Source organism: Orbicella franksi, chromosome 4 (assembly GCF_964199315.1).
Source record: "Orbicella franksi chromosome 4, jaOrbFran1.1, whole genome shotgun sequence".
Lineage (NCBI taxonomy): Eukaryota > Metazoa > Cnidaria > Anthozoa > Scleractinia > Merulinidae > Orbicella > Orbicella franksi.
In genome coordinates this window covers 10,151,373-10,174,246 of record NC_138148.1, presented here as the reverse complement: position 1 = coordinate 10,174,246, position 22,874 = coordinate 10,151,373, and the positions used below count along the sequence as shown (strand labels likewise).

Below are 22,874 nucleotides of genomic sequence, written 5' to 3'. Positions count from 1 at the left end.
GCAATTTTATTCAGATCTCCCGGGGCTATTGATAACAGGCAATAATAAGAGGACGTCAAGATGAGAAATCCTACACCGAAAAATCACTTGGCCGTGAAAGGGCAAACTCTTGGGCTTAGGCGGTAGTCCCTCCTTTCGCGCGCTCCTAGCCCCCAGGATTTCGTGCGGCCATTTTTTTCTTGCAAATTTCTTTCGCGTCACGCACAACGGACTAGGCGAAAGAGGGACTACTCGTAGTCTATTGAGCTCTCCACTGGATAGCAAGCATTGAATTGATTTTTGTGTTTCCCAGATGGAACTGTACTTATCATTGATGGCAATCATATGAATGTATGTGTGGTAAATGTTTTCCGTAAGTTCTGTTCACCACTGATGTTTGCCTGTGTCATCATGCTGAGTCTTATTACCAAGGGAAAGGTGACTGTAGTTGGTAGCTGTTAGGCTACAAGGGCAGTTTTCAAGAAAATTTCCAGATCAGCCAAAAATATGGTTTATCAGGAGCTCATCCACAGAAAGACCCTTTGTCCTCTGTTTGTCCTCTGGTTCCAGAACAAGAGTGTTTGGGGCGGGGGGAGAGAGGAAATCTGGAGATCCCAAAGAAAAACCCTCAGATCAAAAATGATAATCAACAAAACTAAACCCACATAAGACTGGATCACGTATCTGAAACTAGCTAGGTCACACTGGTAGGAGGCAAGTACTTTGACCACTGCAGTATCGCTCCTCCCTACTATGAAGAGGGTTTAGCCCATAACCTTGATTTCTTGGTGCTGCTATTGCCAAATAATTTCAATACCGACACCATAACACAGTAGCTGATCAACAAAGGTTGTGAAGCAAATGTTTAGCTCTCTCTGTATTGCCCCTTGCTGTCCCTTGATGGGGAAGTTTGTGGTACATTGCACCAACACCTGTGAGCAGACTAATAGCTTTTATCTTACTAGACTGATAAGGGTTTTGATGTGTTGGTAGGGGTTCACACATATCTTGTGGTTGATTTCCAACCTGTTTATATAAGCTATGTTGCGATTTCTTTACTAAAGTTATCATGGACCACTGACTGCAAGATAAAAGTAACTATTACATATGAAGTGTGGGTATCTGCGTGATAAAGCCATGAGTAAAATTTGATGCAATATGATATCCTGGGGAAAGATACAATGTCACTTCCCAGATTGTATTTCCAGTGAAATATATTTCTTTATAAATTGCTTAGACAAATCAAGTTGCACATTTTCTTTTATTTTGACCCCAACTCTGATGTGAGTACTCACTTTCTAGTGTTTTGAATGCCTCTTGCCTGGGCAAGAGCTTAGGCAATTTTTTTTTGGAAATATATGAGATCTAGGGAGATTTTTATGGTACAATTACAGAAACCAGGTCCTGCAATACTGGATGTTGTGTAATTTTGCTATCACCTCGAAAATTCTGATCAGCACACATAATGCAATATTTTTCAGATGGCCACCAGGGATTTCTACACGTCACATAAATTTTCGAAGTGACGATCATGGTATCAAGGGAATAAAAATATTTCACTTTTTCATGATCTCAGCACTTGCCTAGGAAATGTCTGGTTCCAGTGTCAGGAATGATGGAAGTAGTAGTTTAGAGGTTTTCATTTTGTTTGTGGTGCTGTCACCTGCTCTCAATGTGGAAAAAATATCCTGCCTGGCATCTTTAAGAGAGATCTGCCACTATAAATTTACTATTATACCCTGGGTATGAAGCTTGAAATTTTGATTGATCTAACTGATTACCTTACATCAGGACGCCTGCATACACCTGGGCGCACATTTATGTCAATTCTGGAAAATTCATCCTTCTCCAATATACTGACATAATTTATGCATCACATTGTTCTTTTTTATTGTTTTGTATTGTTCTAGGATTTTATTGTTATGTCAAAACACCCACAATGCTATGGTTAGTTAAGTAAGTGTGAGTGTTGGTCACAGCCTGTATTGCCAGTCTCCTTGGTTTCTCAGATGCTGGAGATTTTTTCAAGAGCATGACCATCACTAACAATTGAATCAGTGAACAGATTGCTTTCTTCCAATTTTGGATTATTATCGTGCTGTTTTCCATGGATGTGGTAAAGAGAATGAAGAAGCCGTGGAATGCCTACAAAGACGAGGTAGTAGAATAGTCTTGAATACTGCCCATTTGTCCACCGAACAGATGGTTACAAGTCTGTTGGAACACTCTTACAAGAAGAAGAGAAAACCAAATTGTTAAACTGGTTGAAAAGTGTCTCAAGGGAACAGCCCCAAGTTATTTTGCCAAATATTTTCAACTTAGAAGACATAATATTGATGATTATGATATTAGGAATAAGAACTTTCGTTTCTTACTATTCCTCTCCTGGTCTCTTTTGGTGTGCCCCTCTGACATTTGCCTTCAAGGGTTGGTCATGCACATTTTAAAATTGGTGACGGCCTTCGTATCGTCCAATTCTGTCTGTAATCACTCGTGATTAAACAAACTTGTCAATCAATAGTATGATTACAGACCAAATTGGACTCCACTCAGCGCTTTCACCATTACTAATAGATAAACGGGCAAAAAAATACATAGTTGACTTTTTTATTGCTAATGAAAAACAAAGGCATATATAGCAATGGCTCTAATCCTATTCCCTTTTCTGTACCAAAGCCTGTTGATGCTTGCCTGTCTGCCTCGAAGAGACTTTAAGTGTTACAAAACCGACCAAAACAAGCTATTAGTAACGATTTAAAAAAAAGCAGTTATACGATTACTTCCTTAACGTAACCTTTCCTGTCGAGAAGAGGATGTTCACTCTGAATACTTTCACAACTATAATGCTCGGCAAACAAACTTGATTGGCTCGAGCGTACTGAGTATTGCTAAAATTATCATGAGTATTACATATCCTCCTATCCCATGAATGCAACAGACACAGTTAAGACGTACTGACAATGTTTCTGTTGCAAACCTTGTAATGAATTATTTGCATCAAAGCAAAATCGTTCTACATGTAGCCTACACTGATCAGAGGTTTACCAAGGGTTAATATTTTATGATCAAGTCCAGTTTCTCATTCTATGCCACTTGTAAATTTACTGGCTGCTGTTTTTCTTCGGACACGGAAAATAACATCTATTTCAAGGTCCTTTAAAAAAGGTTTCGTTCCTAACCTAAACTGCTACAAATCCGTTTCTTATAAAAGACAAATCAAAAGTGATGATACAACTTTGTTGATTTTCGAGTTGTCTGTTGCGACTTGAATAAGACTATTAAGCAGTCGTAAAACAAAGCGGTCTTTTAAACGCCTACAAACGGTTCTATTGCAGCCAGCACTGCTTTGGCGAGTCTGAACGCCTCTTGCGCTTGCTGAGAATCTTGGAACACATCAGCAGGAACCTTAGGTGGCACCTGTTTGTCGGGGTACCGAGTGGTGTCGTAGTAGTCGGACAGCCTAGCCACCAGTGTAGTGACATCTGGTGCTCCTCGCAGCAACGACAGATCATAGGCCAATTGAACTAAGTCGTGAGTATTAAGCTGCCTGTCCACGATTCCGGAGAAGGCGTATAGTGCGGCCTTGAGAGCTTTCTCTGCAACTTGATGACACTGGAAGCAGACAAGGTAATACAGTGGATCTCGGGCTGCCAAGAGATGTTCAACGGAGCGGATATCCTCTTTGCTTTGACGCATCCACATCTTGGACAAGCGTGCGTCGGGTCCCGTGTAACGTCTCCTGGAGTGTGATGTGAAACCAGTGAATCTCGGATTATGTCGACGGAAATTCTCGTAGCTTGAGCGTTGTCTTCGACCTCTTTGATACCACTGCCTAAAAAAGTCTGAAAAATCTGGCCGCGCCCTTGCGAACCCTTCATCACGGCCTCCTGATCCACCTTTTGAGAACTTTTCGACCTCGTTTTGTATGAACTTCATCACTTCATTGGCAATTTCTTGCATGTCCATGTTCTTGTCAGGGTGCCATCGAAGGAAAAGGCGTCTAATTGCCTTTTTCTGTTTGTCTTCCGGAAGTTTACAAATTTCAGCCAAAGCTTTTCTCACTTCTTTTAAGGCGTTTTCCAACGTTCTTGGCTTGGGAGGTTCGTTTGCACCTTGGGAAGATGTTGATGATTGCGTTCTTGCTTCTCCTGTATTTTGGCCACTGCTTCCTGCATAAGGCACAAGTTCCATTGTGTCTGAGACAGATTCCTCCTCCATTTCTTTGTCTTCTTCCTCGTGAATCGGTCGTGGTCGTTTGATCTTGTAGAGATCTAGCACATCCACCTCTATCTTCTCACTGCCGATATCTATAAGATACCTGCTAAGAAGGTTGCTCTCTCCTCTCTGTTTTCTCTTTGTCTTGTCCTTTTTTGATTTAGCAAGATTCGGCGTGTTAAGCTTGCGAATGATTTGTGCATATATGTACTTCGGTTCGTCGTCAGTGGAGTCTTCTCTTTCAAATGCAACAAATTCGCCCGGTCGAAAATAAAAGTCGTCATACTGTAACAGAAGTTCGTGGAGCTCTTCTGGTACCTCTGAGCCAAGATCAGGTTCCAAGTGTGGGGTGTCACCTGCTTCCGCGTCCTGGGAGACGCCCGCGTTGTCCAACACGGAAGAAATGCGATCAGGTGACTTGCATTCTAGAATAGCTTGCAGATGCAACCAGCTCTCGTTATCAATTTGACACCCCGTCAGCTGGTTTATCTCTTTACAGAGAACTCTGCGCACCTCATTAGGATCTACTCCATGTTTGATGAAAATGTGCTTTCTGCCATTTGCCTCTTGCTCCACAAAACAATCCATGTGCTTTGATCTACGACTCTCTGAAATTCGAGTATTAGTTCCATTTTCAACTAGCTCGGTGGACAGCTCTTCCATGCAACTTATGCTTAGCTCCTTTTGAAAACTGCGAACGTTGTTACGGACATCCTCTGTCAGTTTAGCTTTCTGGAACTGAAACTTTAAGATTCTCAAGATGCCATCCACAAGCTCAGGAGAAAACAATATTCGGCGGAGGTCATTTGCATTCTGGCATTTCTTCTCGGTGTCAGCCCGGCACTTCTTATCCCTGCACTCTGGATGAAGTTCTTCTCTCACTAATGATGCCAAGGACTGAACTTGTAGGTGAACTGGCAGAAGCTCAACAATTTGGCGAGGTGTGGCAAATGTTAAATTGTATTTTTTCAATGTATCGAGGAACTCGTACATAGAATGTGGTATACGAGACTGGTACTTAATGCAATCAAATAGGACCAGGTTTGTAGAGCGTTGGAGCTTTTGATCTCTGCTTGGAAGGTAAAGAGTTTCGATCTTATCCAGCGGATTGTCTCGCCGATCATCTCCATTGCGGTCTTTTCTGGCCTTTAGAGAAACAAATAGTCCAAATACAGCGTGTTTTGCGACTTGAAGTTCATTAGCATGCATCGTCTCCTCTTGACATGATTCTCTGAGACGACTAAGGAGTTTGGCAAACTGCACAGGGCTAGCTTCCTCCATTGCTCCAAGGCGTTTGAACAAGTGCTCAAAAATCCCGTATTCTCGAGGAACTCTGTACAGGTATGGTGGTAGTTGCTCATCAAGGTGAAACGCCAGCTGGTCACAACGGACAAACACTCGGCCATCTTCAACGAGAATGAAAGAAATTTCAGACAGTTGTTTTCCAATTTCGTGGCACACTTGCGAGCACGAGTTGAGGGAGTCACTTTTCTGGCAACTGCTTACACGTTGAAGGAATGTGTACACTTCAGTCATGACTTGACTCAGAAGGCGACGTTTTGGTTGTGGTTGCTCTCGGTCGACGTCCTTCAAAAGGCTTTGCGACAGTTTTGTGACATGAGCAACAACCTGATCAAGAGAAGGTTTCTCTAGAACTCCAAGGCTCTTCAGCTTTGGCAAGGTAGTGCTTGGCACAGCCCAGAAAGGAAGAAGAGATATAGCCGTCCAGGTCAGTCTTTCAAAGGTGTCTGGCACTGAACCGTGAAAGTGAGTAAATGGAATAATTCCATCCTTACCTTGTCCTGAAGACAGATGCTGTCTGTGAAGAGAGCAAAGCTCGTCACTAGCCTTTGAAGGGGCCACAAACTTTAGTGTCGAGAGTTTCCGAAGATAGGTAACATCGTGCAAGGACACGTTGTTAAAAAGGTGTGTAACGAGAACTCGAGACTTTTTTCCAACTCACTGTGAGATTTCTTGCTCATGTTCTCTGCTTGTTTGGTCACTTCTTTTGAGAACTCCAGAAATGTATCTTTACTGACCTCCTGCTTAAGACCAACTTTGCGAAGGAGGTCCAACCAACCGGATTTCTCGTCAAATGGATCTGGTGGCTTTGCTTCACGTGGTAGCATAACTGCAAAGACTTTCACGCCTGGATCATGAAAATGTGAAGCAGTTCGCGGTGTTCCGTTGGCGTCTGGAATGAATGCCAAGGTTCTTAGAGCACTTAGAACTCTGTTGTGTTGGACCTCACTGCTATATGGGAGCAGTAAATGTCGTCTAACGTAGTTGAGGTGACGCATTCGTGTTGCCTGCGTAAGATGTGGAAACTGTGGAAAAATGAAATTGATGTAACAATCTGTATGTGTTTTATCACCCACACCGAGAAGTTCCTTGTACAGGCGGTCCAGCTTGGGTGCAGGTGCTAAAAACACGCAGTTGTTTCCTCTCATCCAGACATCTGACTCGTCAATTGGTAAGCCTTCTGGGATGACATTAACCGATCCAACACTGTCAAGGCGGACAAATTCTCCGTGGAAAGTCTTGAAAAATGGCAATCGTCTAACGATCGATATAAATGCATGGCCCTGTTTCAAAGATGTTACGTCATCTTGAAAAAACTGCAACATTGAGACCATTTCATCCTCGGAAAGACAACCGGAGATATTACCTTCATTCATCAGGTATTCCAATACTCTGAGTATGTCTTGCGATGAGTTGGGGTAGGATAGATACGGTTTAAGTATGGTTGATATATCCCACCTGCCATCCCTAGTGATAAGCTCTATATCAACTTCATGACATTTAAGCTTCCGCAGTAAAGTGACAACACGTCTTTGGCCGGGTGACCAAGAGTCTGAAGTGGTCAAGTCGAGGATTACTTTACCTCTGGAGACTGGAGCTAGATTCCTCGATAGTGTTGGAAGGATGGGCCATTTTCCTAAGGGGTCAAGGGAAATGGTCTTCTCTGTTTTTTTGTGGATCTTTGATAAGAACTCCCACAGTCGCTGTAGCCAGGTTTTGGACGGCTCTTTATCTGGCTCCCATGGAATCAGAGTATTTGTTTCATACCAGCTGCCATTTGCAGTACTTGGAAGGAGGGAGGCTAATGCGGAGACGTCAAATTCCTTGAGAACACCTTGATTCGCGGCAAAGATTTTTGTCTTGATGTCAAGCAGACTTGTAGCCAACGCGTGATGGATAAATCGAGAACGATGATTTGGTACCAAATCGGCGAAAAGGCTCAGAAACACTTGGTCATCTTTCTGAAAACGCCTAAGTACGTTATCCTCAGTCAGTAACAGTGGCAATCCAAACATTTCTTTCGGAAACGAAGGTGCTTTCATGCAGTAGCTGAGGAGCAAGAGCACACTCACCACAGAACCAAGTTTCGTCTCGCCAACAGGACGAGGAATATTGCCAATATTGCTTGGATGTTCCTTTAGAAACTGGACAACTACCTGGGGCGTGATCTCTTTCACCGTAGTACCTGCTTTCATGAAGTCGTTGAAGACTCTGTGGGAAGAGTATAAAAGCTTGAAGCCCACTGTCAGCAGAATTTTCTTAAGTTTGTTATCGGATTCACTCCTGAACATCATGGTGTCGAAAAAACCTTGGGAAGGAGGCAACCAAAAACACTGAGTCACTCCTTTTGCACCAGATTCATCAGACCTCTGTGGAGAAACTTCAAATGTCTCCAACGTTTTCTTCGTCAGCGGCAGTAACTTCTGGTCTTGGCTGCAAATCTTCTGAAATACTGCCTCGGCCAGAACTGTCCATTGGCTATGGACAGAATCGAAGTGTGGAAAGAGATAGTGATACCATCGCATTCCTTCGTGGAGTTTGTACTCTTTGGGAAAGAAATCGACCTCTGCGTTTTTCAGCCCAGGCAATAGACCACGTGCCACCAACATCAGTGAGACGTAAGCTTGGGCCAAGACCCCGGTAATAATGAAATGGTTCCATTTGCTTCCAAACCCTTTTTCTTCATTTTCATCACGCCACAGGTTTCTCCGTGCGGAATCCAAATAGAAGTGACCATTGACATGAACTGGAAGTCCTGTATGTAATGGTAACGGCAGAAAGCAAAAGGCCTTATGTTTAGGTTCATTTCTGTCACTGGAATGGGACTTTGATTTCTCGGCCACTTTGGCTGCTATACCACCGCGAGGTAGCAGACCATAGCCTCGACCGTCTGGAACTTCTTTAGTTTCTTCACTTGTCTGGAGACCAATGCATTGATGAATGAGCCATTTTTCTTGTACTTCTCGTTCCTGAATAAATAGGAGGTATGTGATCCCAAGCCAATCAATCTCACTCGTCGTTATGGTCTTGGAGCTCTTAATGTGATCTGCAAGTTTCACTCGCTGGGCAGAGTCTTCATCTGTCAACTTTGCAGAAACCGAGTAGATTTCTTTTAGCTGGTCGTCTTTAATTTCAGAGAGGGTTATTTTCTTTACATGGTTCAAAAACAAGAGGATTTCCTTTGCTTCAAGAGTGAACAAGTTCATAAAGTACATCATTTCTCTGTGGGAAATCTGCTTTTGAGATATAGATGATTCTGCTGAAATTTTCTTGTTTCTAAGGGGAAAACGGAAGAGAGTTGCCGATGTTAAATCAAAAAAGTTTTCTAGATAACCAGGAAACATATCCCGGTAGTCGGATCGTTCTTCTTCTCCAATCGGTCCGATAAGACGCCCGGGATTCTCTTTAGATGCTCCAGGGGCATAGCGACAGTGAGGGTCAAGAACGCAAAGCGTGTCTCCATTCGATATAAAACTTGGACAATCGGTTAGGTGGTACACGGCGTTAAAACCAATCCCGTACTGTCCCGTCTTTGTGGGATCTTCCGTTTTACTTCCAATTCCCAGTCTTTGAATCCCTTCTAAATCCTTTTCTGAGAATGGTCGGTTGTTATATACGCACAAGGCAGGTCCTTGAAGTTCCTTCCAGTTGTTACTTAAAAGGCGTTCCGAGGGATGGCTTCGAGGGTCGTAAATAAAGTGCAACTCGGTGGCACCCGCGTCGTCAGCGTTTTGGACAAGCTCTTTCAGTATCCCAACGTCACATGGATAGGCTTTTAGAATACCTTTCAAACGATCAGTTAGCTCCTCTCGCTGGCCGAATGGCTTTCCGATTGGACGTGATTTGTCAGCTAGTTTCTTTGCGCGAATATCAATCGCGCCCAGCTTGTGGGCAAAATCGATGGAAATGTGCTCGTGAACATAGGCGGTACCACTTCTTGCTGTGATCCACGGTGCGTCATTAATGGCCAATTTCTCAGCGGGCTGTAGAAACAGCTTATGGTCTGGTAAAGGAATCTTGCCCTTCTCAATTTGAAGTAGATGCTCCGGAGCTTCTAACAGCTCGTCGATGAAAGACCTTGTAACTTTAAATTCTGTCGCAGATAGACACTCCCCGCACTTATCCTCGCTGAGTTTGTAAAGGGTACGAATGACGTCTTCAGTGGAAAAAAGATCTTTTACTCCTGTGGCTTGAAACAGGCGACGATATTTGTCGGCGAGAGTCTTTGGCACCTCGTAAAGGTAAGGTTCGCCAGATCTTTCCCACTTGAAAGCAAGTTGGTCGGGCGAGAGACATTTTCCTTGGGTAAGTATCCAACATCTATCTTTCAACTCTTCAACAATCTCCTCACCATCTTCTTCCGAAAGAAGTTCTTGTAAGAAATCATATATGCTGTGGAAAACATCTTCAAAACTATTGGCCTCACCGGGTGAGTGCAGTGTTGCCTGAATAGCATGGTCCAACTGGTTAAGAACTTCTTGGAATGATGGTTTACGGCAACTAAAGCCAAAAAGATCTCGTGTTTGCTTGTTTAGTTTTCCACAGCCAAGTCCTTCACTTTCGTCTAGGATTGGCCTTGAGGACCCTGCGATAAACTTGTATTCCTCACTATACATTTCTTCTGCCTGAAGCATGACGTTTCCATTTGTGTATTCATGGGAACCTCTCCAAGGCATTGTACAGTGTACCGGTTTGTTCAGAACTGGAAACATGCTCACTCTCACTAACTCTGATTGCATCCATTCTGTGGGAGGGTCAAGTTTGTGAAGATGATCATTTATGTACTTCACAAGACGGGCAACTCTTTCTCGAGCATCTTGTTCGGCTTTAACACAAAGCACTGGCACCGTGTTTGCTCGCTCAAGTAAGTTCTTCCAGTCAAGGATGTCTGATGCCATGCCCATGTTTTCAAGCATGAGAAGGCGCTCTTTGGTGCGATAACCCGTGCCAAACGGGAATCTCTTCTCATCTTCTGAGAACAAAGTCGCCCCCGTACTTCTAGGGGATATAAGTTCTTTTGGAGATGCCAAATCTCCCTCGTGCGGCCCACATGGGATACAACGATTGGTTGAAAGCAAAGACTTGTATAGTGTGACAAGATCCGATCGATGGCTTGAATGTCCTCGAAGGCATTCGTCAATCAGGTAAAGCACAATGGAATCTCGTAGATCACCAGGTATCGTCAACATGTTTGGGAAAAAGACATCTTTCAAAAAATTCTGCTGAGTCATTGTCCGCTCTTCAATCATCTCGATACACCCAGCCTGTTGAAAGCCTTTTCTTGCGAAGTCTGGAAGTGGGACTACTTTGTAATCAAGCATTGCCAGAACTTTCTCGCTTTTCGGAATTTTCTGCAACTCGACGTTTCGATAAATGCATTGGGTTACGGGACTCCAGTCCCCTTCTATGAGAACCAATGGAAGATCAGAAGTTGCGATTCGTTGATAAACGCTTTTTATGAGTGGTGCCCATGCCGATGATTGGAGCGTCTCTGGATTTGGCCAAAGGGAGAAACTGTCGTATGACGGAATCTTTCCTTGCTTGTGCATACGCATCGTGTTCTCTAGAACCTGAAAGTAAGCCTGGGATACTGCATCTTCCATGAGGCTTCTGTTCCATCGGACCTCTAAGGGCTGGTGACCAAGATCAGCCGTCGTACTTTCCCAGATTCCTCGACGGTTTGACGTGACTGCAAAGTAACCGTTTACATGCACCGGTAGCCCAGTTGGTATGCTTAGTGGAAGGAAACAGAAAACCTCGCCATTTACAGCTTCCGGGTTTAAGCAGCCATATTTGCCATCATAGGTGGAAATTTTTCCAGCTATTCCAGAGGCAGACAATAGTCCCTGATTTTTACCTTCTTCACTGGTTGCCAGCTGAAAGGAATTGCCAGTTCCTAGGCAAGAACTTATAAGCCAGGAGCAGCTTTCTTGACTCCCGTCACCATTCTTTGAGGTCACAGCTATCATTTCTGTTAACTTGGGCGGTGGCTCCTTGTTTGCAAAGATTGCATGACTTTGCGTTTTTGTCCATTCTGCGCATGAATGGAGAAATGTGTTCTTCATCAGAGGTTTATCTGGTTGACGTACGTTCGCTGTTTCTTTAGAAATTTCAAACAGTAGTCGCGCGTTTCTTGGATCAAGGACATTCTCTTCCACCTCAAGGAATGTTACCCTTTTTATATTCTGTGTAAACAAGAGCAAGCTTGACGACGATTCTTGAAAAGAATGCATAAGGGTTTGTATCTCCTGTCTGTTGTAGATCTTATCGCAGATTTCTCCTCTCTTTGTTCGGAAGGCAAATCTAAACAGAGTTCCTTCAAAATAAAACTTCCCAGACGTACTACTTGGTGAAGTCGTGTCACAGCCAAATAGCCCGTTGTAAGGGAGATATTGGTGGGGAAAGCAGCTTAGACTGTGTGGATTGACAGCCAAATTTATCTTGATTCCAGGTTTTGAGGCATCAGGTATATGCACCCCAAGGTGTGTTCTGTGTGGATCAAAGAACACGGCGTAGTTTCTGCTGATGAAACTTGGAACATCAGTGAAGTGGTAGACTGAACTGAAACCAAGTCCAAAACGGCCGATCTTTTCCAGGTCTTCTTTTTTTGTGGCCCCTGCCAACTTCGATATATTCTGCAAATCGTCGTCTGTAAAAACTGCGTTGTTGTACACTAACAAGGCGGGACCTTGACAGTCTGCCATACCTGATGACAAGACCCTTTCGGTTGGATGGCTGCGCCAGTCGAGAACAAACTGCACTTCAGTTGCACCAGCGTCATCTGCATTCTGTACCAGTTCTCTGAAAACACCAACACCTTCTTTGTACTCGTTCAGAATATTCTTAAGCCTGGTTGTAATTGGCTCGCGAGGGCCTGTTTGTTCGATACCTAGTGCCTCCGCGCACGTGACACGCGTGCTAATAGGTGGAACACCCAGAAGCTCAGCGGTTTTCGTAGATATGCTGTCATGAATCATAGGAAACTGACTTGTGATTGGAAGTTCTGAACCTCCTTTCCTCAACCAACCTGCGTCGCAGAATGTGCAGTCGTTGCATGGAACCATCTTTAAGGTGTTATCCCAGGTCATTACTGGCACCAACAGGTTTCTACGGAGCTCTGAATTCAGTGACTTTCCATCTTTTACCATCCATTGCAGAATGTCGCATGACAATTTTCGGTCATCCGCTACATTTCTCATATCATTGCTTGCGTCGTGCTTATCCTTTATCATTGCGAGGACACCCAGCAGGTCTGTTTCGTTAAATCTCTCACGAACACCACATTGTTGGAAAAACGAACGGAGGGCCTCAAAGTCTTGTGGAACTGTAAATAAGTAAGGCTTCAAGTCGAAGTTGCAAGGCGAAACAAATGCCATCTTGGACGGTGATGTAAATCCGTTTCCGTGCCATACCCACGTAGAAAAGCTGACATCTTGTCCTATCATCCAAGTGAAGTTAGGATTGGTGGATGCTTCCTCGTAGATCTGTTTTAACATTGCTTGAAAATGATACCTGTCAGTCGTATTCATGTCATTTAATGACACAAAGTAGGCAGAGCGCAGCTGGTCTATGAGGTGGTGGGCGGCGGGTGACTTGTTCCACCCGAAAACATTCTCCAGTGCTCGTGTGCACGGCCTGGAGACAAGAGGAAACGATGCTCCTGCAAGATTGGCTTTAGACTGGCTTAGCACATCAGACGGTTTGAAGAACTGTGCTTTCCCTGAAAACCAAGGCATGACGCAAGGGTAGGAAGCAGGGCGATTCTGCATTCGTTGGATCCACCTCTCTTTCATTAGAGCTTGAACCAAGGTCTTGTTTGAGTTCAGTAAAAGCGGGTTAGTGTTTAGAAACTCTAATAGTGCTGATGCTTTACGTGATGCCACATCAAGAGGGATATTGCATAATGTCTGGGCAACATGCAAAATGTCGTCTGCATTTGGAACACTCCTCATTCCAAGTTGTCGAAGAGGCTGGAGAATGTCATCTTTGGCGAAGTCGTTATGTGGAAACTTGTTGTTGTCGTCTTCAAAAAGTTGTCGCAAAACGGGTTGTTGTGGATCGAGAACATCACATGGAGTGGCCAGCCTGTTATTCCGGGTAACAACAAAGGGCAGGTTTCTGAGTGACGTGGAGAATGAGCCGTCTTCATTACAGAAGGTGTAGTAATGTCTAAGAACCCAGCACATCAATGTGGAAATCTGCTGGTGACTGTAGAAGTTACCCTGTATACCACTGAAGACGGTCGAGATCAGGAAGGTTGCTGGGATCGTCACAGAGATTCCAAGCCTTTGAAGAAGAGTATACGACTCGGAATCCTCTAGACGTATAATTCTGGAAGCATTGGGAACCGGCAAGGAATCAGGAAGGTGGAAACCATATGGTAAAACCGTACGGACTTGCCTTCCTTCCATTACAGGAATGAAGGATGTTCCATCAGCTGCGTCAAAAATCGGCAGGTGCAGCAGGAGGCCTATTTGATCAGGACTGAAATACTCTGAAGAGAGAAATCTTCTTAGTGCTCGTTTCTCGTCTGCTGAACAGCAGGAAATCATCGAAACACATCTGTCTTTGCCAAGTGCTTGAAAGATTCTCAGGACGCCTTGAATGTTGGGAGAGGCGATGTACTTGTGTAAGGCATTGTGACGTACGTAAGGTGGAAGGCTTACCAGAACAATGCAGCCCATTTTTCCAAGCAAGGAAACAATAAGTGGCTGTAAAGATAGACCCTGGTTGTGTTGTCTGATAGCCAAACTCGATGTCTTAAGCTTCACTATGCTGCGACGTCCCGCAGATGCGTGAGGAATGAGAGGGAAGTCATGAAAAGAGGAGAGATCAGTGGCAAAAACATTTTGGATCCATCTCCATACAAACTCCAACCAGGTTTCTGGCGGATGCCCGTTTATGCCTGGATTCCATGAAACCAGATGATCTGCTCCAAACCAACCTGAAGGCAGCATTTGTCGTAGAAGATTAACTGCGATGGTTTTGTTAAGTTTGACGAGCTGCAAAGGATAGACGATGTTTGGATTGCTTGCATCAGAAGCAGCCTCTGACAAATACTTAAGCGCCGGGGATTGTTCTTCGCTGTCGAGGAACTTACTCTCCATGTTGTGGAAAAGGGAACGCGGATGGGTGGCCGATGAAACGTACACGGCAGCATTAGGATCTCGGCTGTACTGAAGCGAACGGAAATCCACAAAGCTTCCATCTTCAAGGGGCAGGAGAGGAATGCCCTGCATGTCATTCAGGTTCTTGTCTTCCACGGAGAACTCAAGCAGCTTAAGCTTCCTCTCCCTTGACGTATTGGCTGCCTTCCAAGACCCCTTGGCTTTCTGTTTTAGCAGACTTCTCAAGTAAGCAGGGGTGATACTATTCCAGGCTACTGGTGCATACGTGTTGATTGCTTTCATCACGTGACCTGGAACGATCACTATGGCCTCATTAGCTTGTGCCAAAGTTTCCAGAACCACGCCTCTAACTTGATCGGTTGCGTTTGGGAATTCGCTTTTTATTCTGTCAAGGCGTGCCTCGTTAAGGATGATCCACTGGCCACCGTTTGCTGGGGTCCAGAAGACGTTCTTAGTCATTAAAGTTGAAAACATCGACTTCAGCATGACTTCCCAATGTTTGTCTACTTCTTGAAGGTTTGGCCAGGACTGGTAAACCAATTCTGCCTTAACCGGAAAATTACCGGTTTCTTTTAGATTGAGCAACAGATTGGCGTAGGCTTGACTTGCGACACGTTTAACCAGCGATACATTCCACTCAGCGGTTGGATCATCCTGGCAGTCTAGTCCTGGCCATTTAAGACCACGTCGATTGTCGGTGAGGCCGAAGTAACCATGAACATGAACTGGAAACCCAGTCCTGGAATCAGCGTCTGGTGGTAGTGGCAAGAAGCAGAAGATCCTCCCTCCAGTCGACGAAAGAGCTTGACGTTTCGATTCATTCAGTGGTGTAGCGAATCCCACCCAAGGCAGAAGGCCCAAATGTGATGACTGTTTTTTAAGATTTGCATCTCGAGCGTCGACTTGATGGTAAACCAGCCATTTGTTTTGCACAACCGTACCTCTTGCATCTAACTCTTCAACAGCTAAGTGCAAGGACAGACGTGTATCTTGAATTGTCCCTTTGCTTAACAATTCCACCTGAGTCAAAAAGTGTTTCTTCTTTCGTCTGACCTCTTGCCTGCAACTGTCACTCAATCGGACGGTGAAGACGTGCCTTTTAACGTTTCTTTCATCAGTTTCAAACAAACCTATTTCTTCAATGTTCTTCAAGAAAAGGAGTATAACAGAGGCTTCCTCTTTCAGCGCATTGAATAGTTTTCGAACTTTCTCCGCAGTGTACGTCTTTTTGGATAAATCTGATGCCACACCTCGAAGTGGGAAGCGAAACAGAGTTCCATTGTAAAACTGTGTTGAAATTTTACAGTCCAAAACATCTTCGTACGGCCTGAACTGATCTGGACAGACATCAAGAGGTCGATCCTCGAGAGAAAATCGCTGGCCTGTTTCGTTCCTTCCAAAGTGCGTTTCATGTGGATCAAGGAATACTATAGCGTCTCCACTAACGATGCTCGGAAGATCTAAAAAAATTGATGGAGAGCTTGTTGCTCAGCATATATTGATTTTGTTAAGAATTACGTATGTTCAATATTAACAGGTACATTAAAAAGCTGGCGTGTTCAGTGTTTGCGGCTTCTGCTGCCGTCTTACAAATCAAGCATCTCAGTGCCAAAAAATTCAGTAAATGCGACGTCATAGTGTACAATAGGGACCTTACGCAAAACAGGACGGCAACGGCAACGAGAACTTCACCAAACAGAAGGTTTAATGAGCAAAACAATGGCTGTGCACGTGCATTATAACTCTTGGTACACTTCTTTGTCGTCCTTTGCAAAACAACAACGTGAAATGACCAAATTCTGCGTTGTCTGGAGAACGTGAACCACAACGGCTAATTTTTCTTATTTCTATTTGGACCTGAACGCATTCGTATCATATGCAACAGGGGCAACTTTTTAGTACCGAGAGATTCAGGGATGGATAATAAGTAGTTCAGCCCTGTTCGCATGAAACCTGTCTCGAGGGCGGTAAACACGTTGTCAAGACGCAATGACCGAAAATGTGTGCAACCTGCTTATTTGACAACTTTCTGACTGGACAATAAGCAGCGGTTCCCCGTAAGCTACATTTCCTAAAACTCCAGGAAACCAAAACGTGTTGCCCAAGTGTAACTTGATTTTATTCAGTAGCAGGACCTTCTTTTAATTTGTTAAAACCTTCTGGGTAGAATCCGAGTTGCATCTGAATTTTTTCCCACACGCACTTAATCAATCATTTATCAGTTACCTTTTCAAGAACTCACCCGTCATGTGATAAACAGAGTTAAAGCCTATGCCAAATCGGCCGACTTTTAACGGGTCATCTTTCTTACTGCTTCTCATTAGCCTTTCCAGGTTTTCCCAGTCACCTTCCTCAAAGAGAGCATTGTTTTGTGCATATAACGCAGGACCCTGGAACTGAGCAAGGCTGGACTCGTACAAAGAGTCCCTTCCGTAGAAGCTTGGGCGCGAATCAAGGAGGAAGGATACCTTCGAGGCCCCTGCATCATCTGCATTCTGAATAATTTCCTAAAATATGCAAAGAATTGAATTGAATTAGGAAACTGAACCAGAGTACTTTACTGTTACTTTTCATTATTCTCATCTGGTTATCCACGAATATTCAAGTATTTGTTTCTCTGTAACAAGCATTTCTTGGTAAAAAGGTTAAAATATTCAAATTCCTCGGTCAGTTTTCAGTCCGTATTGAAAATGCTGCTCTCCCGAAAAATATACAGGTGTAACAATGGCCGTATTTACCCGGGCAGACGACTAATGCGTCTCCGAGGTATATTTATTGCGTCTTAGATGTTTTAGCCTGCGTCGCAAACAGTCTAAACTGCCGGATTATACACGTGCGGCTGCAACGCAGGTTAAGACGTCTAAGTAAATACGAAAAATAAGATGCATTGTTAAACGTGAGACGAAATTAACAATTTAAAACATCTAGAAGACGCATTAAACAGACGTATTAAACGTCTTAGACGAGTAATTTTTCTTGGTTAAAACGAGATCAGCGTAAAACAGACGTACTTATCTGACTTGTGAATCCGCACAACAACATAGAATTTGAAACCAAGCGACCGACAGACAGCACCTCTTACAATAGCTCTTTCAACGCAAATGTTTTGTTTCTCGTATTTACCTGTACGCACTTAATATTAGATGCATTATACTCCTGAGACGTATTATACAGTCGTCCTTCTTAGCAAATACGGCCAATGCTCAAAACAAGTAATGAAGATAATTGTCGACAAAAATCAAATTATGTGGGAGTAAATGAACGTGCCTAAATGCACGACCATGGTGCAGTTCTATGTTGTACATCTGAATATTATCTTGCGCCACTGGTTCAGTTTCTGGTGTAGCAAATGTTAAATTAAAATGCAGTGAAAAATTAAAAGCGAACGAGAATAAGCTACCATCGATTTGATATGTGTTTGAATGTTTCCCCAATAATGAACTTCGATTTGCAAAATATTAATACTTAACTGATGCATAATATTTAAACATCTTTTTAGAAACGATTGGGTAATGTAGTCAAACCTATGTTTCGTTCTGTGAAATGTAACCGAGCCTATGCTACTAGCCAAATTATAATCATATCTTTTGACAATTAGCCAAAGGGTTCCAGGCCAAATTGTGCCTCCAAACATGTAAAAGTTCTTCTATGAAGAACTTTTAGAGTACAAGCTAGGAACATGCTGAGGTTTTATCATTGTTTCTAAAAGAACAAGAATCCTCGCTTTGGTTATTTTAAAGATCATTGAATACCTTCAAGATTTGTCCTCCATCCGGGTACCGGTCGAGGATGCTTTGTAGAATGTGAGTTAATGGGGGTCGCTTCTGTCCATAAGACCTTCCTATCATGAGCGAGGAAAGGAAAAATTTCAGTCGTGGTTAAAAAACACTGTAGACAAAGCATTGGCTTTGGGAAACACATTAAACCATCGTTCACTACAAAAATCTCGCGCTGCTGTCGTAAGAGTCAAGTTGAGGCCGTATTGTTCGATTGTGCCCGTAAGTCGCTGAACCCTTTAATGTGTATTCTATCCGTTAAAACGTCTCACTTACGACTCAAAACGTACCAAATTGTGCAGTAACCTTATTGTTATTTACTATTGCTTTTTTCAATTTTATCCTTTGACATTCCCGTTTAATACCGAGAGCTAACCGTAAACAGGTTAACGTGAGTGTTATTCAGGCTAATCTGAGGGATATTCAAGCTAACTGGAGCGATATTTAGGTCTAAATGTAGTCTGCAGTCTCAGTGCAAATGCCAAACATCGTGGAAACATTATACCATCGGTTATTCATGCTGTACAATTTTAAATACAATCACGTCTCTATCTTTTCAGCCAGTTGTCCGATATTATTACGACCAACAGCACAACTTTCAGCCAGTTGTCCAATATTAATACGTGCCGCTCAGACAATGAATGATAGAGTCGACGGAACTCGAAGTTGCCCAGTAAAGTGAGCTCGCCAAGAACTTATCAGAACTTTCGAGACTTAGGACAGCGGAGGCAAAATATTATGTGCTGCAGTCTCTAAAGTTCCAAGCTCTGTTCTCACTTTTCTAAAGCTAGCAACTGAACGCAAGACATACAGCTTCCATGTGTCGGTTTTGATACTTAGTGGCTGGGTTGAATTTGAAATACAGTTGTCCTTTGTTTGAAGGAAGAAGGAAGGAATTAACAATTGGTCGCCGAAGGCAACTGATTAGCTAAGTTAAAAGCAGCAGATCTTTAAAGTACTCTGAAGCACACTAGCTTCACATCTTCAATTTCAAACATAAGTAGAAACTAATAGCGCCTTCTCGATGAAAACTGAAGAAAACCTTCGCGTCTCCTTCTCGGAATGAGCGCGTAGACACGACTGTACTTATTGCAATTGTCGATTGACACAAAATTGGTGAAAAACAATAAAAATTTGCTGGAAAATTAATAGCAGCAAACTTTCGACGAACTTAATATTGTTCAACAAACATTTCAAAGGTGCACAAAACTAAAATGTAGTCACATACCTTGAATGCGTGGACGAGCCGCCATGTTCTCATTCGTTCATAATCGTGCTTGGGTAAAAAGTGTGTCACTGAGTTAATTTAACTTTCCAACTGAAAGAAGAATAGGTAATAAAAACTTGAGTATGAATATTTCCAAAAGGTCTAGATAGCAGCAGACATGTAAAGATTTTAAGGAAAACGACCACTTTTTTAAGTTTAAAAAACATGTTTCGACAGAACTTCTGTCATCTTCAGTTGAATGAATGATTAGAAAGCAAGTTGAATAATAAGTAGGCAAAAATGCTAATTAAGACAAATAATAACAACAGAACGTGAAAAGGTGTAAATTAAAAGGATAATTTTAGATTCACCATAATTTTAGATAATTTTAGATTCACCATGTAAATCTAAAATTATCCTTTTAATTTACACCTTTTCACGTTCTGTTGTTACTATTTGTCTTAATTAGCATTTTTGCCTACTTATTATTCAACTTGCTTTGTAATCATTCATTCAACTGAAGATGACAGAAGTTCTGTCGAAACATGTTTTTTAAACTTAAAAAAGTGGTCGTTTTCCTTAAAATCTTGAGTATGAATAATTTTGAAAAGAACTAACTTCTTTAGAAGTAGAATCTTTAAATCCGAGAAAGTAAGAAGGGAACAGATATGGCCCACGATCAGTCAATAATTCGACAATAATGGAAGGAAAACATGGCATCACAGTGTAAATTAAAACAACGGTCTTTCTCGTTTGCATATCAAAGAACTATCATTTCGTTCATCATAGAGAAGTATTTTTACACGCTTCACTTAATGCATCTACGCTTATTTCTTCATTCAACTTTAACCAAATTGACACCTGAAATTTGTGTCAAGTAAGCCACAAGAATCGGTCGAAACCATGATTTCGATCCTACGAAAGCAGAGAGGAAACTAGTTTCATTTATATAGTTATGCAGAGCACTGACTCTTCAACCGATGCTCATTTAAGGAATTTAAGTAATTGGTGCACAGAGTGATTAGTTGTTCAAGTTTTTGCAAGACGTTTTAGAAGATCAAATAGTCCTGGTCCGTTTTCAGTCAAACGATCCTGGCTCGAGGTTTCAACATGGCCGTACTGCCTTGACGGAGAAACAAATATAAGTTATCCTTTACTTGCGACATTGATCATCATGTGTCGGTATGGTTCTTCTCAGACGCCAAAAGCCACGAGGAATTTGAGTTTAGATATAAATCAAACGAGTCAATAATCCTCTTTACAGCACTGAGGTCGTTTCCGGATCTTTGAGAAGTGAAGTAATTGTGGTCCTGTTCAAGCGAATGCAGTTTGACACATGAATAATTCAAGATATAATGTTGTTATATTTTGCTCTATTTGTACGTAGTAAGATTCCGTCGAGAAAACATAAGTTGTCTTGAAAATGAAAATGAAATCTTCGTAAATATGTTGAAACACGCTACCTCTCACTAGGCCACATACTTTTGAAGTACACCGACTCTCGCTTCCTGATAAAACAATTTTTAACAGTTCAAGGTTCGATTTTCCTTCGTATTTTTAAGGATGATGATGATATTAAACATTATTTTATAAAAAGAACCTCAGCAATAATAACTTGTCGAATTCGAAGTAAGTTCAACGCTCTGATTAAAGAATGTAGCCCATGATTTATTATTACGTTCCGGCGGGGCATTCTGAAGGCTCCCATATCCTCGTAGTGCATGTTCAGTTGTTCAACTCGATATAAGCCCTGCCGGGATATCTTGCAGTGAGTAAAATAGTAAAAAGACTGGACGAGCTAAAATTCTGATGGTCACTTTCATAGAGATCAGTTTGCGTGAATTATTGATTGTTTTAGTAGAATAGATTTAACTGTTTGCCGCAATTCTGAGAAATGCAAGAATCATGAATAGTTTCTAAGAAAATAAAGTTCACGATATTTCAGCTGCTGGTCCTGGGCGAATGAGTCTATATCAACCATATCTTCTGACCGGCTGTGAGCAAATTCCTGTGAATATCTGACCAAATCTTGAAGCAGGCAGCAGCAAGGACCAAAGTTCAGCGTTGATTTGGACGTGAAGACTATGTTGCCGTGCGAGGCTTCAGCAGATTGACATTTAACAAGTAAATCAAGCGCGACACTTACCTTTTATAGCGTGACATCCAATTTACTCTTTAAACTTGAATTCTTTTAAACGCCGGCTACAAACATTCACTTTTTGCCTGCTGTGCTGGCGCTTCGCATTGTTAAGAAGAGCAACTCATTCTTTGAAACACAAGTGAATTCTAAGAAAAGGACAAATCTCAGCCAATAACATTGCAGCAGAAGAACATTTGCAACTTAACCGGAAACGAATTCAATTCTTGGAAAGCGCGAGTTTGATTCTTGGAATGGATTGTGATAACTTCCGCAATGATTAATTTGTGAATGTTATGTAAAGTGCAAAATTTAATTTATGACTGGATGTATTAACGCGGACTGCTATGTAAAACATGTGATTTTGACCTACATGTCTTTTACACGTATGCATTGCTTAAAGGTGGAGATTTGTGCGAGTAAAGGACTATCAGTCTAGAAATCTTTGGCGGGGAAATTGCAACCAGATCGAAGTGCGTTATACAGCATAATAGACCATAATCACACTGATTTCCTCGTGATTTGCGCATGTAAGTGACACACTGGGGGTCAAAAACACTTGTGTGACACGCACGTGCATTGTTCGTGAAGTTATGACAAAGAGCATTATATTGGAGAACTTTCGACTCGCACGTGATCAGGTCGTGCTCCTTGAAACCGCGGCAAATTTGTGCGCCAGCCGGCGTCAAGCAAACGATTTATTCGCAGTCTTTTTCTCTTTTTGAGTTGGGAGGTATAACAAAACACTTAAGGACTGACTGATAATGATGATTGTAGACTGCCTCTGGAGGTAGTCTACAATTTCCGAACTGATTTTCCAGAAAATTACCGTTCCATTTGACTTTCAACCGAAATTTCCGGATTTTTTTGCTAAATGGGAAGCACCCAATGTTGTGTTCTTGGGCAAGACGCTTTACTCTCGCAGTGCCTCTATAAAATAGGTACCGGCGAATTTAATGCTTGGTTAACCAGCATCCCATCCGGGAGGGAGTGGTTATACTCCTGGGCGTTCATGCTACAGAAACCGGGGATAAGTGCCGTCCTGATGGGCCACTTGACTCGTATACAGACTTTCCTAAAATTGTACGTGAAGCGTGAATTTTGTAACAATTCGTTCGTGAAACGGAATA

At 42.6% G+C, this 22,874-nt stretch overlaps 1 pseudogene across 1 annotated transcript; it reads right to left on the bottom strand.

Annotated features, from left to right (window-relative positions):
* Nucleotides 1-2,346: 2,346 nt before the first annotated feature.
* Nucleotides 2,347-21,853, bottom strand: LOC145483361 (sacsin-like; annotated as a pseudogene). Its single transcript, XR_014048911.1, has 5 exons — nucleotides 21,754-21,853; nucleotides 19,629-19,718; nucleotides 18,377-18,465; nucleotides 16,867-17,131; nucleotides 2,347-16,084 (listed from the first exon to the last, which is right to left on the bottom strand). The product of XR_014048911.1 is annotated as a sacsin-like (transcript).
* Nucleotides 21,854-22,874: the final 1,021 nt, after the last annotated feature.